Consider the following 14,418-nt stretch of genomic DNA (forward strand, 5'->3'; position numbering starts at 1 on the left):
TGAAAATCAAATGTTAAACATATATTGATGAATAATATATTATAATTACTTGCTATGTAGAAAGAATTTAAAACAACATTTATTATACCATTTGATAAACGTATTAGACCTTTAGTTGAGAAAGAATTCAATGACTCATTGATGGTTGATCAGTTATTATTGAAAATACACATGTTGTAGCGAATAAATACAATATAAGAACGCCCGTAGATAGGGAAGGTACATGGATTCAATTGTTTGGGATGACAACATATATGTGGAATCATGATCTTCTTAGTCAGGACGGTAATGATCTTGGGAGATTTATTGAACTCGGTGATAAAAATCAATTAGTATAGGAAAACGATTGTGTTAGAATTAAGGTGCGTCATTATGATCTACATAGTCGTTACCCTGAATCTATTTGGGTTGATAAGGGAACACATCACTGGTAAAAAAATGACCTTTACCGACGGTTTTTACCGAAGGTTTTGTAAAACTCTCCTAAATACTCCCGAGAGGAACAAATCTTTCGGTATAAAAAATAGATTCCGAGAGGGGTGTAAAACCTTCGGTTTTATTAATCATTACCGAAAGTTCTACAAAGAACTTTCGGTTTTTACATTCCCAAAAAACCCAAAAAAATTCTAAGTGTTGGATGTGGGCTATTTGCGAAGGTTTTTGTAAAAACCTCGGTTTTGATTTCCCTTGGTTTTTTAATTACGAGGGTTATTAAAAGAACCTTCGGTTTTGCCTTTTTTGAAAAGTTCATTTCCGAAAGTTTTACAAAATAACCTTCGGTTTTGCTCATTAAAAAAAATTCTAATTTTGGTATTGGTTTTTTCCGAAAGGTCTTTAATAAACCCTCGGTTTTGACTAATATCAAAACCGAAAGTTTTATGAAAACCTTCGGCATCAACCTCTATAAATACAAACCCTAACCCTTCTCTTTTTCATTTCACTCATCTCTCCTTTCTCTCTCTTCCGCGCCGCCGCCTGCCTCCTCCAAGCGGTTCTTCTCCTCTTCTTCTCCTCTCTCGTTCAGGTAATTTGTTTCATTTGGTTTTTTTTGTTTTGTTTATTATAAGATTTAGATTTCTTAAGTTTATATATATATATTATAGATCTAGATTTATGCTAGTTTACGCTATTTTTTGATTAATATATATATACATATATCTGAAAATGCATTTAGGATATGGGTGATTCGACATGGCAGAGACTTCGACGTACACCGGAGAAACTGCATCCGTTTTACCAGAATCTGATAGCACAATCAGAAATTGCGGCACGTGAGGAAGAGGTAAGACAAATGACGCTGGAAATGGAACAAATCCGATTAAGGGATGCGGAAAGAGGTCGTTTGCTTAGTGAAATTAAAACGGACAGGGCCGAAATGGCCCAGAGATTAGAGAATCTCGAACAGGAACTTGTGGTGTTGAGGAGTCGACTGAATCAACCACCCCCTCCTTCCACCCCATCTAATAATTAATTAATTTCTAGATTTATTATGTTTTTATTAGTTTTTCCGTACGAACGATGACAATATTTGTATGTGTTTTGTTATAATATTCATGAATTATTAGTATTATGTTTGGTTGGTTTGTTTTGGTTTGGTTTGAATATGTTGTTAATTAATTATATGTTCTATCTGTTTACTTTTAATCTTTAAAAAAAAAACAGCCTTGCCAAAACCGAAGGTTCGTTTCAAAACCTTCGGTTTTAACCCTCTTTTAAAAAAATCTAAAGGGCAAAAACCGAAGGTTTATTTGAAAACCTTCGGTTTTGACCCATGTATAAAAATATTTGAAAATTTTCTAAGTGTGGGGAAGGGCAAAAACCGAAGGTTTATTTGAAAACCTTCGGTTTTGACCCATGTATAAAAATATCTGAAAATTTTCTAAGTGTGGGGAAGGGCAAAAACCGAAGGTTTATTTGAAAACCTTCGGTTTTGACCCATGTATAAAAATATCTGAAAATTTTCTAAGTGTGGGGAAGGGCAAAAACCGAAGGTTTATTTGAAAACCTTCGGTTTTGACCCATTATAAAAATTTGGGGAAGGGTAAAAACCGAAGGTTTCTTTGAAAACCTTCGGTTTTGCCCTTAGATTAAAAAGTGTGGAAGGGTAAAATCCGAAGGTTTTCAAATAAACCTTCGGTTTTGCCCATAGATTAAAAATATCTTAACTCCTAAATTATTTTGTTTTTAACCAAATAATATTAACTACTAACTAATATAATCTATTGTGTGTTGTATTTTAAAAATTAATATTGTGTTTAATGTTAAAATGTTTATGAATGTGTTTGATTATATAGAGAAGTGTATTTGAATGTTTATGTTTGATTATCTTATGAATGTGTGTAATGTTTGATCATATGGATTATGCAATATTTGAAGGATATCAAATGTGTTAAATTAATGTTGTTCAAGGTTATTAGAAAAGTGATAAACAAATGAATTTAACAAGTGGTAAAGTGATAATTCCGAAAGTTATTTATGAACTTTCGGAAATAACTATCAAAAACCGAAAGTTAATAATATAACTTTCGGTTTTACCATTTCCAAGACCGAGAGTGTTATCTAAATCTTTCGGTTTTGATGGCTATTTCCGAAAGTAATGATAAAACTTTCGGAAATATCACTTCTCATTTCTTAAATTATAGTGGTTTTTACCTTCACATATAGACTCCTAACTAATATAATCTATTGTGTGTTGTATTTTAAAAATTAATATTGTGTTTAATGTTAAAATGTTCATGAATGTGTTTGATTATATAGAGAAGTGTATTTGAATGTTTGTGTTTGATTATCTTATGTATTTGTGTAATGTTTGATCATATGTATTGGAAAATGTTTTAAGGATATGAAATGAGTTAAATTGATGATGTTCAATGCTATTAGAAAGTGATAAACAAATGAATTTTAAATTTTGCCAAATTGTAAAACCGAAAGTTTATTATAGAACTCTCGGAATTAGTTATCAAAAACGAGAGATTATTTGACATCTCTCGGAAATATGAAAATGAAAACCGAAGGTTTTAGTCTAACCTTCGGGTTTTACATTGATAAAACCGAAAGTTTAAATAAAACCTTCGGTTTTTACATTGATCAAAAACCGAAAGTTTAAATAAAACCTTCGGTTTTTACATTGATCAAAAACCGAAAGTTTTATTAAAACCTTCGGTTTTGATCAATGTAAAAACCGAAAGTTTTATTTAAACTTTCGGTAATAATAAAAAATAAAAACCCGAGCCGCCTTTTCTTCTTCCCATTTCTTCTTTCCCCTTTTCGCTCCCGCTTCTCTCTTCCGCCCCCTTAGCCGAAATCGACGCCGCCACCCACAATCGACGCCGCCTGATTGAAGACGCCGCCGACCCAAGACGACGAGCGACAGACGACGACGCCGCCGCCACCGACCGACGCCCTTCTCCTCCTTCAGCCGCTGGTCTTCTCCTCCTTCAGTCGCTCTTCTCCTCCGACCAAAGGTAATCTGTAATATATATATATTTGAATTGAAATGCTGGTTTATTAGAATTAGGATTGTAGTTCAGGTTAGATTTTTAGGTTTGAATTTGTATGTATGAATTTTAGGTATGAATTTTAGGTTAGAATTTGGATTTTTGTTTGATTGAAGTCTGATTTTGGTTTGATTGCATTTTGATTTAGATTAGATCTTGTTTAAATTAAGGTTTTGGTTTGATTTTTATTTGTTTTTGGTATGATTTTGGTTAACTTTAGGTTACAGTCATGTATTGAATAATGAATTGATTATTATTGTTTGTTTAGGTTAGATTTGAGTTTGTGAATGCATTGATTATTGTTCATTTAGGTTAGATTGGTTTGATGTTTGTTAGATTTAGGTTGGATTGGTTTCACGTTGGTTTGATTTTGGTTGGATTGAAATTTGATTTTGGTTTGATTTAGGTTAGATTGGTTTGATGTTGGTTTGATTTTGGTTGGATTAAAGTTTGATTTTGGTTTGATTTAGTTTAGATTGGTTTGATTTTTATTTTGATTTTTGGTTTGAGTTAATTTTGTATGAATTGTTGGATTTGGTTTTTGATTCATACTTTATTGTTTGATTAATAGGGTTTATTATTGTTCGATTTACGTACACCGCCCGCTCTTCTTCTTCGTTGCTCTTTTTGTGCAAGGTTAGTTATTGTTGTTTTATTATATGGTTAGGTTAGTAATTTAATGTTTGATTTATGTTAGTTTTAATGTTAGATTTATGTTAGATTTAATGTTAGAATTATGTTAGATTTTAATGTTAGATTTAAGTTTGATTTATGTTTAGGGTTGATTTATGTTAGATTTTAATGTGAGACTTAAGTTTGATTTATGTTTGGGTTGATTAATTATGTTAGATTATGTTTGAAATGTTGAATTAGATTGAGTTTCAATTAGATTTCATTTTAGGTTAGAATTGATATATGGAATGAATTGTGTATGAATAAAGTTATGTTGGATTATAATTGATTGGTTTGAAATGTGTAAGAATGAAATAATGTTAGATTATATGTATGCTAGATTTACGGTGGAATTTTGGTTGGATATGTAGAGATTATGTTAGAAATATGTAATCCTAATTAATTTAGACAAAGTTAAGTAAATAATAATGTGGGTTGTTTTCCATTTTATTAGAAAGATGGAAGTACCCGATAAAAGCTGGATGACCTTACGTCGAGATCATCCAGATTACGAGGAAGGTGTTGACAAATTCATCGAGTTTGCTGTTAGGAGTACATTCCGACAAAAAGTGAAATGTCCTTGCGTGAAATGTTTGAACACGCCATTTATGGAAATAGACGAAGTGAAGACTCACCTCATCATTTATGGAATAAATGTGCATTACGAGTACTGGTATTGTCATGGAGAAAAAAGACGTACTACTCAAGTGGTTAATGAAGATGTCGATGAAGATGGCGATGACTACGATGATGATGATGATGATCAGTCAGAGGATGCCGTACCAGATGTCGATGAAGATGGCGATGACTACGATGATGATCACCTCAGAGTATTGTTACGAGTTATATAATTTTTTTTTCAACAGGCGATTGAAATGGGACGGGCTCCATCTGTCGTTGAAGTGTTCAAGAGGACCCGTACCCCAAAACCTACAACAGAAAACCCAACTCCCGTCCCGGACGACCGCGTTCAAGAGAAAATTGTAAGTGAATTGAATTTAATTAAATTACTTATAACTAGTTTATAAATTATTATATAATTGACAAATTATTTCAAATTTGCAGGTTGAGATGGAGGAAGTTCTAAGTAACGAACCGGAAATATCAGACTTTGAGTTGACGGAGAGAGTATTCGGACCCCAAAAACATGGGGGAGTATTCGGTATGGGATCAGGCGTCCGACCCACACACTTTCGTCAAGATCGACGGAGTTCTAACAATTCTCAACGAGCCACTGATCGATTGTTTGAGGAGAATCAAAGAATGGCGATGGAACTTGAGGAATTGAAGAAAAGGGATGAAGAAAAAACACAAAAGATTAATCAAATCCAAGCAGAAAAGGTAGAATTGATTTCAAGAATGGATAGGGAAAGTGCAAAACAGGAGAAGGAAAGGTTAGAATTGAATGCAAGATTAGAGAATTTTGAAATGTTTATGCGGCAATATCAACCACCCCCTCCCCCCACCAGCTAGTTCTAAGACGTTTCGACTATATGAATTGATTGAATATGTTTAATGGTTTAATGTAAAACTTGTTGTTGGGATGATTGATTGGAGAATTTTGGAATGATGATTTTGTTTTATGAATTGATTGGTTTGGCTGGCTGAACAGGTTTAGGTTTTGGTATGCGGTTTCGGTTTAGCACAAATCAGTACGGCTATTTTGTAAATTTTTAAGAGAAACCCCGAAAGTTAAATGGAAGCTTTCGGTTTTTCTTTAAAGGGAAAAACCGAAGGTAAGCTAATAACTCTCGGTTTTTCTTTAAAGGAAAAAACCGAAGGTTAAGCTCATAACTCTCGGTTTTTCTTCAAAGGAAAAAACCGAAGGTTAAACTCATAACTCTCGGTTTTTCTTCAAAGGAAAAACCGAAGGTTATGCCAATAACTCTCGGTTTTTCTTCAAAGGAAAAACCGAAGGTTATGCTAATAACTCTCGGTTTTTCGTCAAAGGAAAAACCGAAGGTTATGCTAATAACTCTCGGTTTTTCTTCAAAGGAAAAACCGAAGGTTATGCTAATAACTCTCGGTTTTTCTTTCGAGGGAAAAACCGAAGGTTATGCTAATAACTCTCGGTTTTTCTCATTGAAGAAAACCCGAGAACTAGAGGACATCTTTCGGTAAATACACAATTATTTTTAACGACGGAGTCAATACCGAGGGATGGCGACAGTTACCTTAACTCTCGGATTTTAGTCTATACCGAAAGTTATGGGCTCAAAACCGAGAGTTTTAACTCTCGGTTTTGACCATTTTTTTACCAGTGCATGTATATAAAGTGATGGTGTGGTCTGAACGTCCTATTGTCGTGTCTCCTTCTTCAAGGTCTTCTTCATCAATAAATTCGCCTCTGTCGGAGGCATTGACTTTGTCTGGACTAACAAGAGATTCAATTATTACTCTATTTTATGTCGATTGGATCTGTATGGCTAGCCTTGCTGATGTTAAAAGATTAGTTGTTGAGATAATAAATTTGGGGAGATTTGATATGGTCGGGAAGTTGGTTGATCATGACGAGGATATATTAAATAATTCAATAGTTTCACGTGAGGATGTGATGGAGCATACGTCTTCACACACTTTGGGTTGCGATGATTACCTGAATGTCAAAAGAATGGAGAATAGGCAGGTGGTGGTATTTCAAAAGGTAAGTTCATCAACTCCTCGTCATATTTCGGATTTGTTGTCTGAGAAAGAAATGATTACAGATTTAGAAAATAAATTTGGGTCTCCTATAGAGGATATAATTCAAGCCAATCCTATTAGAATACTTTATCCTAAGATTAATGTTCTTGAATCACCAATTTTCATTCATGATGTGTTTAATAAGGATTCAATGGATTCTGAGTTAGATTATGATGTCAACGAGAATATACAAGTAGAATTCTCGACATATAATATGACGATGAATGAAAATAAATATCCCATGAAGAAGATCCTTGAATTAGAGATTGAAGTGTGGACTAATGTGCACGAGATTTCACCCATCCCGTATACTTTAAATTCGAAAAATAAATTGTTGATCAAAGAGGACTTTATACCGCATGTGTAATCATGGTGGGTGAATCATTCATTAGTTGGTTCTCCGTTGAGTAATCTCTTTTTGAATTTAAGGAATCTACGTAAGCTTCTCAAATGTTGGTTCGTGGGAGATCGTGTTTTATTTTGTGCTAAAATCAATGACTTGTATAATAAAATTAATGTCATTGACGGGAATGAGGAGATTCGTAAACTCTCCATTGAGGAGGTTAGTTCTCGAATTCACAATGTTAACAAGTTACTCGATATGTGTAAGGAATAAGAAACTAGGGCACACCAGCAAAGTAGAGCTACATGTTCAAGAGTTAGAGATAGAAACACCAAGTTTTTACATGGAATCATTAACGAGGAAGCAATAAATAATATGATAAATTCTATCTCGATCGAGGGGGAAATTTATGATAGTGAACCTGAAATCTCTACGAGTGTTGTTAAATTTTATAAGGGTTTGTTTAAGGAGCCATTTAAGATCGTAACTAAATTGAATGGTATAATTTTTGATTCAATTAGTACTACGCAAAAAAATATGTTGGAGGCTCGTTTTACGTTGGGAGAGGTTGAGGAGGCCATTAAGGGGTGTGGAAGTGATAAAGCACCAGGATGCAATGGAATAGGTTTTTTTTTTAAGAAGGCGTGGTCTTTCCTTAGAAATGAAATTATGGAAGCAATTGATAATTTTTATCGATTTTCATCATTTGATAAGAGTTGGAACTCTACTTTTATATGTCTAATTCGTAAAGCTCTAGGAACTGTTGATGTGAAGAATTTTATGCCTATCAGTCTCGTTTTGTCATTCTATAAGATTGTCGCAAAATGTTTGGCCAACAGGTTACGGAGGGTGTTAGAGACGGTCATATTTAGTAATCAGATAACGTTCATCAAAAGTCGTCAAATCTATGATGCCGTACTAATAGCCAATGAGTGGATTGAGTCAGCTAATTTAAGAGGTAAAAATGTATTTTTGTCAAGTTAGACATCAAAAAAAACTTATGATTGTGTCAATTGAGAGTTTTTATTTGATGTAATGGAGAAAATAGGAATGATTGTGAAATGGATTGGTTGGATTAGATTTTGCTTCTCGACGGTTAAGTTTTCTATCATTGTTAATGAAAGTTCTTAGGGATTTTTTGAGAGCTCTAGAGGGATCAGACAGGGTGATCCACTCTCTCCTTTTTTTATTTGTCATTGTTATGGAAGCTCTCTAAAAAATGATGGCTTTTGCAGAAAACTCGGGACTCGTCAGTGGAGTGAGTTTTAGGTCAAGAAGATATCATTTCGTTATATCACATTTGTTTTTCGTTGATGACACGCTTTGCATGGTTCAGACTACTTCTATGAAATTTAAACACCTTCGAGATAATTTATGATTATTCAGTGCATGTTACAGTCTTCGAGTTAATCTTAATAAATCAGACATCTTTTTTCAACTTCTGTTTCAAATAGAAGAAGGATAAGGTTGACAAATGTGTTGGACGCAAATAAGTGTCACCGTCTAAACAAGATATTATGCGTTAGCAATATATATATATGGATAGTTTTCATGTGGGACATTGTACAAGTTGATCTCTAAGATGATTTCATATAGTTTTTATTGGAAAAAATTTGGGAGTCAAAAATTTCATTCAAGATCTCGTTATTTGGATAGAGCGTTATTCATGGTGTAATTTTAACATATGATATGATATTTATGTGTCAAAAAGAAGTTGAATCGACAACTCACTTACTTTTGCATTGTCGATGGGTAACTAGTATTTTTTGTAGAGTATTATTGGGATTCATTGGGTGATGCCCTAGTCTTTAGGTAGTTGTTGGGAAGTTTAGATTGATACGGTTGATATGGAGGCCTACATATTTGGGTTATCATCTCAGTTATTCTTTGGTGTACTATCTGATTTGAGAGAAAACGTTGAACTTTCAATGATCGTAGTCGTCTGATGCGTATCATTCATAATATTATTATTACGATGATTTCTGAGATTCGTTTAGGAAAACTAGTAGAGTCTGTCGGGAGTTAATCGTTTTTCTCGAGTATTTACGAGTTCGATAACTTTTTAAGTATTTTTTTTCATGTCATGTTTTTTCTTGATCCTTAAACGTTTTTTTTTTTCATTTTTAATATACATAACCTTTTTCAAAAAAAAAATAATTATTATTAAGTCACCACACTTTTAAAATAAAATAATTAAAAATTACCATTAACCTACAGATGTGTTAATAGATTCTAAAAATATTAACTATTATCATTAATTATTAAGCAAACTTAATATCAAATGGTTGAAGTAACAGTTAATTTGATATTTAGTCATAAAAAAAACTATATTCTTAGTACAATGGAAAGTTGTGTTTTGGAGAATAATATTTTTTAGTTTAGTGGTTCTTTTAATTCAAGATATTATTTATATAAATACAATATTACCTTATATATTGATTTGTTATTGCCCCTACGTACTAATAACATTATTCATATATACTCCATAATATTATTATCAGTTTATATCTATAAGACTATAATACAATGCAATATGCACAGAATATTAATTATATATTCGTTTAATCTATTTTAATAAATATGACAATTAAACGGATCAAATCAAACCAATCTCACATAAATATTAACTACAACCCAAGGGATTGAATCTACATCCATGTCTTTTCATCTTTATTGAACTTTTTTTTAATTAACCAATCCAGTCGTATTAATGATCCTTGAACAACACTTTTTACAACTTCATTTAACAAAAGTAACAAATATTTTGAATAAACATAAAGGGATTCTATCATTTTGGTTATATGAGTGTTTTTTTTTTTCAGATTTTGTTTATAAAAATCTTGTATAAATTATTTGAGTTTTTTATTTCTTAAATTACTATAATGATTTTGTATTTAAAATTGATTTTTTAAAGATAAAGTAATATATATTTTGTTTAGAATTAAAAAACGAGTGATTTTGGTATTAGAATGATAGTGATTTTGTAATAGAAAGAGAATATATATAAAATAAAATAAAAAAAATAAACTATGTAGAATCCCAAAATACGGCCTGTTTGGTTATCAAAATGGTGGTTTTGGGCAGGTAGTATGAATATCCTTAACATAAATAAAGTAATATATTGGAGCTATTTTATATATCCAGGAAATATTTTATTTATTTAAAAATGGTTTAATGCTAAGTAGTCTTAGTGACTTTTGGGTTGAATATAACATACCATGCACTTTAATTATATATAAGTCATACTCAATCATAATAAAATATTATTTAATTGAAACTTATAAATTATATAAAGTATTAAAATATTTTTATTTTTTTTTAATTAACATTACATATTAATACATTTTAAATTTTTTACTAAAATTTTTTATCATTTCAAAATAATCCATTAACATTTAAAAGAAAATTCCTTCTTCAGTTTTAATTATTTTAATAACCCAAACAAATAAAACATCATTTTATTAATTTTCATATATTATATCACTTAATTCATTAATTAAAATATTAAATAATATATATTTTAAATTATTAGTTTTTATTTTATTTATATATATCAATATATACTTTAATATTTTTATCCAAAAAAAATATTACATATTAAAAATAACTCTATAGCCACTGACCCTAAAATTAACTAACAAAATCCAAACAATAGTTATTCAAATTATATGTTAGAAAAAAATAGATATATATTCAAATGATATTGATTAGTTTAAGGGATAGTTTCTCAAAGTGACCTATTCTTTCATTCATTCCCAAACTAACCTAGTTTATTATTTAAACTCAGTTTTTTTATTTATTTATTTTTTTACATTTAAAATTCATTATATATAAAACTAAATTATTTATATTTTGATATATAATTTAAATTATTATTTTTATAAATTAAATTATTTATATTTTGATATATATTTTAAATTATTATTTTTATAAATTTAATTATTTATATTTTGATATATAATTTAAATTTAATTATTTTTTTATAAATTTAATTATTTATATTTTAATATATATATATATATTTACATTTTAATTATTATTTATATATATAATAAATATTCCCTTTAACATTCTAATAAATAATTGATAAATACTAATAAATTTAAAAACTATAATAATATAATAATTATATATTCATAAAAATGTTTTAAATTTATCAATTATTTATTAAATATAATAACATTTTTAATAAATATTTTAACCCTAGAAATATGGTAATTTTTTTATTATATTTAATAAATAATTGATAAATTTAAAAACGCGAATATTTAATTATTATATTGTTATGATTAAAATATTTTAAATTTATTAGTATCAAACAATTATTTATTAGAATGATTTAATATTTATTACACTATATAAATTATAATTGAAATATAAATATATATATGTATATATTTTTTAAAATACAAATAATCAAATTTATAAAAAATAATTATATTTAAATTATATATCAAAATATAAATAATTTAATTTATAAAAATAATAATTTAAAATATATATCAAAATATAAATAATTTAGTTTATATAAATAATAATTTAAAATATATATCAAAATATAAATTTTATATATTAAATTTTAAATGTAAAATAAATAAATAAATAAATAAAATTGAGTTTAAATAGTAAACTATGTTAGTTTGGGAATGAATGAACAAACTAGGTTAGTTTGGAAAAATGAACGTGAAACAAGGTTATTTGGGAAACCGTTCTAGTTTAAGGGCATTTCCAAGGGAACGGCAAACGCAGACGCAATCCCATTTTCTGCTCCAACGGTTCGGCAAACGCACCTGCAAAATAAGAATACACTCTCTCTCCAAACAAAAAAAACGCATATTTGCGTAGTTTCTATTCATTCCAGCAAATTCTTTATAAATTTATAAATAAGCCCTTCAAATATATGAATTGTTTAATTTAAATATTAAACTTGTTTATATAAATTATTTAAAACATTTAATTGATTTTTTGATTTTTAATTTTTAATTTTAAGATAAAAATTATAATATTTTTTAAATGCATACATAAATCATTAAATTTTATTATAATTTATCTGCTTTTTATTTGTACGGATCATTTTTTATTTCAATCTCATATGTATTTTTTTTTGTTCGTGTATCGAAATTTTTGAATTTTTAATAAATTTTTATAATTAATTTATATTTAAGTTTAAAATATTTGGATGATATTATAATATTGTGGTGTAATTTATAAGTTTGTAAAAGATATGGGTAATATTAAAAGTTATAAAAGTTGATGTAAGAAAGAATATTATAAGAATATTCTTTTGGTTTGAGAATGGGTTTTTCGATTGGAGTAGAATTACTGTTTGACGTGACATTTACACCAAAATGAGTTTGAAAATGGGTTTTTCGGTTGGAGATAGTCTAAGGCGATACTGTGCAGACATGGAAGTAAGTAGAAAGATAAAAAGTCAAACAAATAAATTAAAAATCTATTAGATTACAATTTACAAGAACAAACAAATTTGAAAAATATATTTGAACCTGTCTTTTTAAAATTTATCAGAAACGACATTAGATTTTTAGTTTTTTTTTTCTTCTAAGCCAATAAAAAGTAAAATCCATATATATACAAAATTAACAAGTTACTTAGTTAGGAAAACTCATGCTTATATAAGGTATAATTAGTAAAAAAAATCATAAAAGAATATCATTCTCATTAACTTTAAAAATTAACACATTTTTTCTTTTAATTAAGAATACTCATATTTATATTTATGATAATCAATTTAACTTAAAGCGTTTAAAAAAAATTAAAATGATACAGTATACAATACTGAAATCTCATAAACATTGTAAATATTTGTCATCGGTAAGTTACTTGTATCATACTAAAATTTCGTTATATTGATAATTATATACATTGTTGGTATAATTTTCCTACAAAAATTTGGTATACCATATCGATACATTTGTATTGTTCAAACAAAGGATTTTCAAGAAAAAATACATATATTTTGAATAGAACTCAATTAAAACATACAACTTTTGATGGTAATGATTTCAGTCCTAAGGTTTTATTATTATTATTGTTATTATTTATTTATTAAAATCTTTTAGATGAATTTATAATTTACTATAAAAAGTTGCAAAATAAAAAATAAAATACAATGAAAATATGTCTTTCTCCTTAATATTTTTGTTGAGATAATTTAATGTTGATATCACCATTTTTTTTAAATGATAATTTTTTTTTCCGAACTATTAAACCTTTTGAGTCAAAGAGGGGTGGTGTCTTGTCTTGTCACATGTCCTTATTCCTCATATTATAACAAATTATTTAATATTTATTTTAGTGCGGCTTTGTCTTAATTTTGTGTCGGTGAGAGCAGGCCTTGTTTGTATTTGTGTTATTTAATTAATTTTATTTTACACGCTTTATGAATATCTAAATTATTAGATACAAAATTTAAAATAATATTAATATTTTAAGGATAAAAATATTTAGATTTTTGTTTTACTTCACTTTTAATTATAGAGCCTATAAAGTCATGTTGATTCCATGTGTAATTTTTTGCGTAATAAATTGTTAAAATTTTACATAAAAATTTATAATCAAATATATTTTATTTTATATTTTGTTTAATCTCTATTTTTTTTCTATAATTATAACAAATAAACTAAATATAAAGTAAATAATATAATATGTGTATGAGAGTAAGCTAAAAACAAATAAGTTGAGAACAAATAAGGTGAGTATAAATGAATCAAACTTATCCAAAAACACATAAATTAACCCTTGTTTGATAAAGAATTATTTAAATTCACTTGTTTTTGAACATTTTTTTCCCTTATTTAAATTCTCTTGTAAATAATATTTCGTTTATTTAATCAAAATAATCATCCTAATAATCAATTGTTTTCATCAAACAACTAATTTTATTTCCTTCAAATAAGCTTAACTTAAAGATAGTATAAAATTATTGGGTAGGTGAATAAAGACTTGTTTTTATATGCCAAAATAAAGTGAAAACATATCTAAAAATAATGTCCACAAGTCTTGTTTATATTTGGTTGATAGTGATGAGGTTCTTTCAATTAATATAATAAATTGATGCAAAAGAAATCAAATCAAACACGTTCAAATTATTTACAAACCAATCTATTGATGAATTATATCTTAGTAAAATATTTGAATATATCCCCAAACATTTCCTACCCTCAGCATACATGATACTATATTCACACAAATAAAATTATTATT

This window comes from Impatiens glandulifera, chromosome 1 (assembly GCF_907164915.1).
Source record: "Impatiens glandulifera chromosome 1, dImpGla2.1, whole genome shotgun sequence".
Taxonomy (NCBI): Eukaryota; Viridiplantae; Streptophyta; class Magnoliopsida; order Ericales; family Balsaminaceae; genus Impatiens; species Impatiens glandulifera.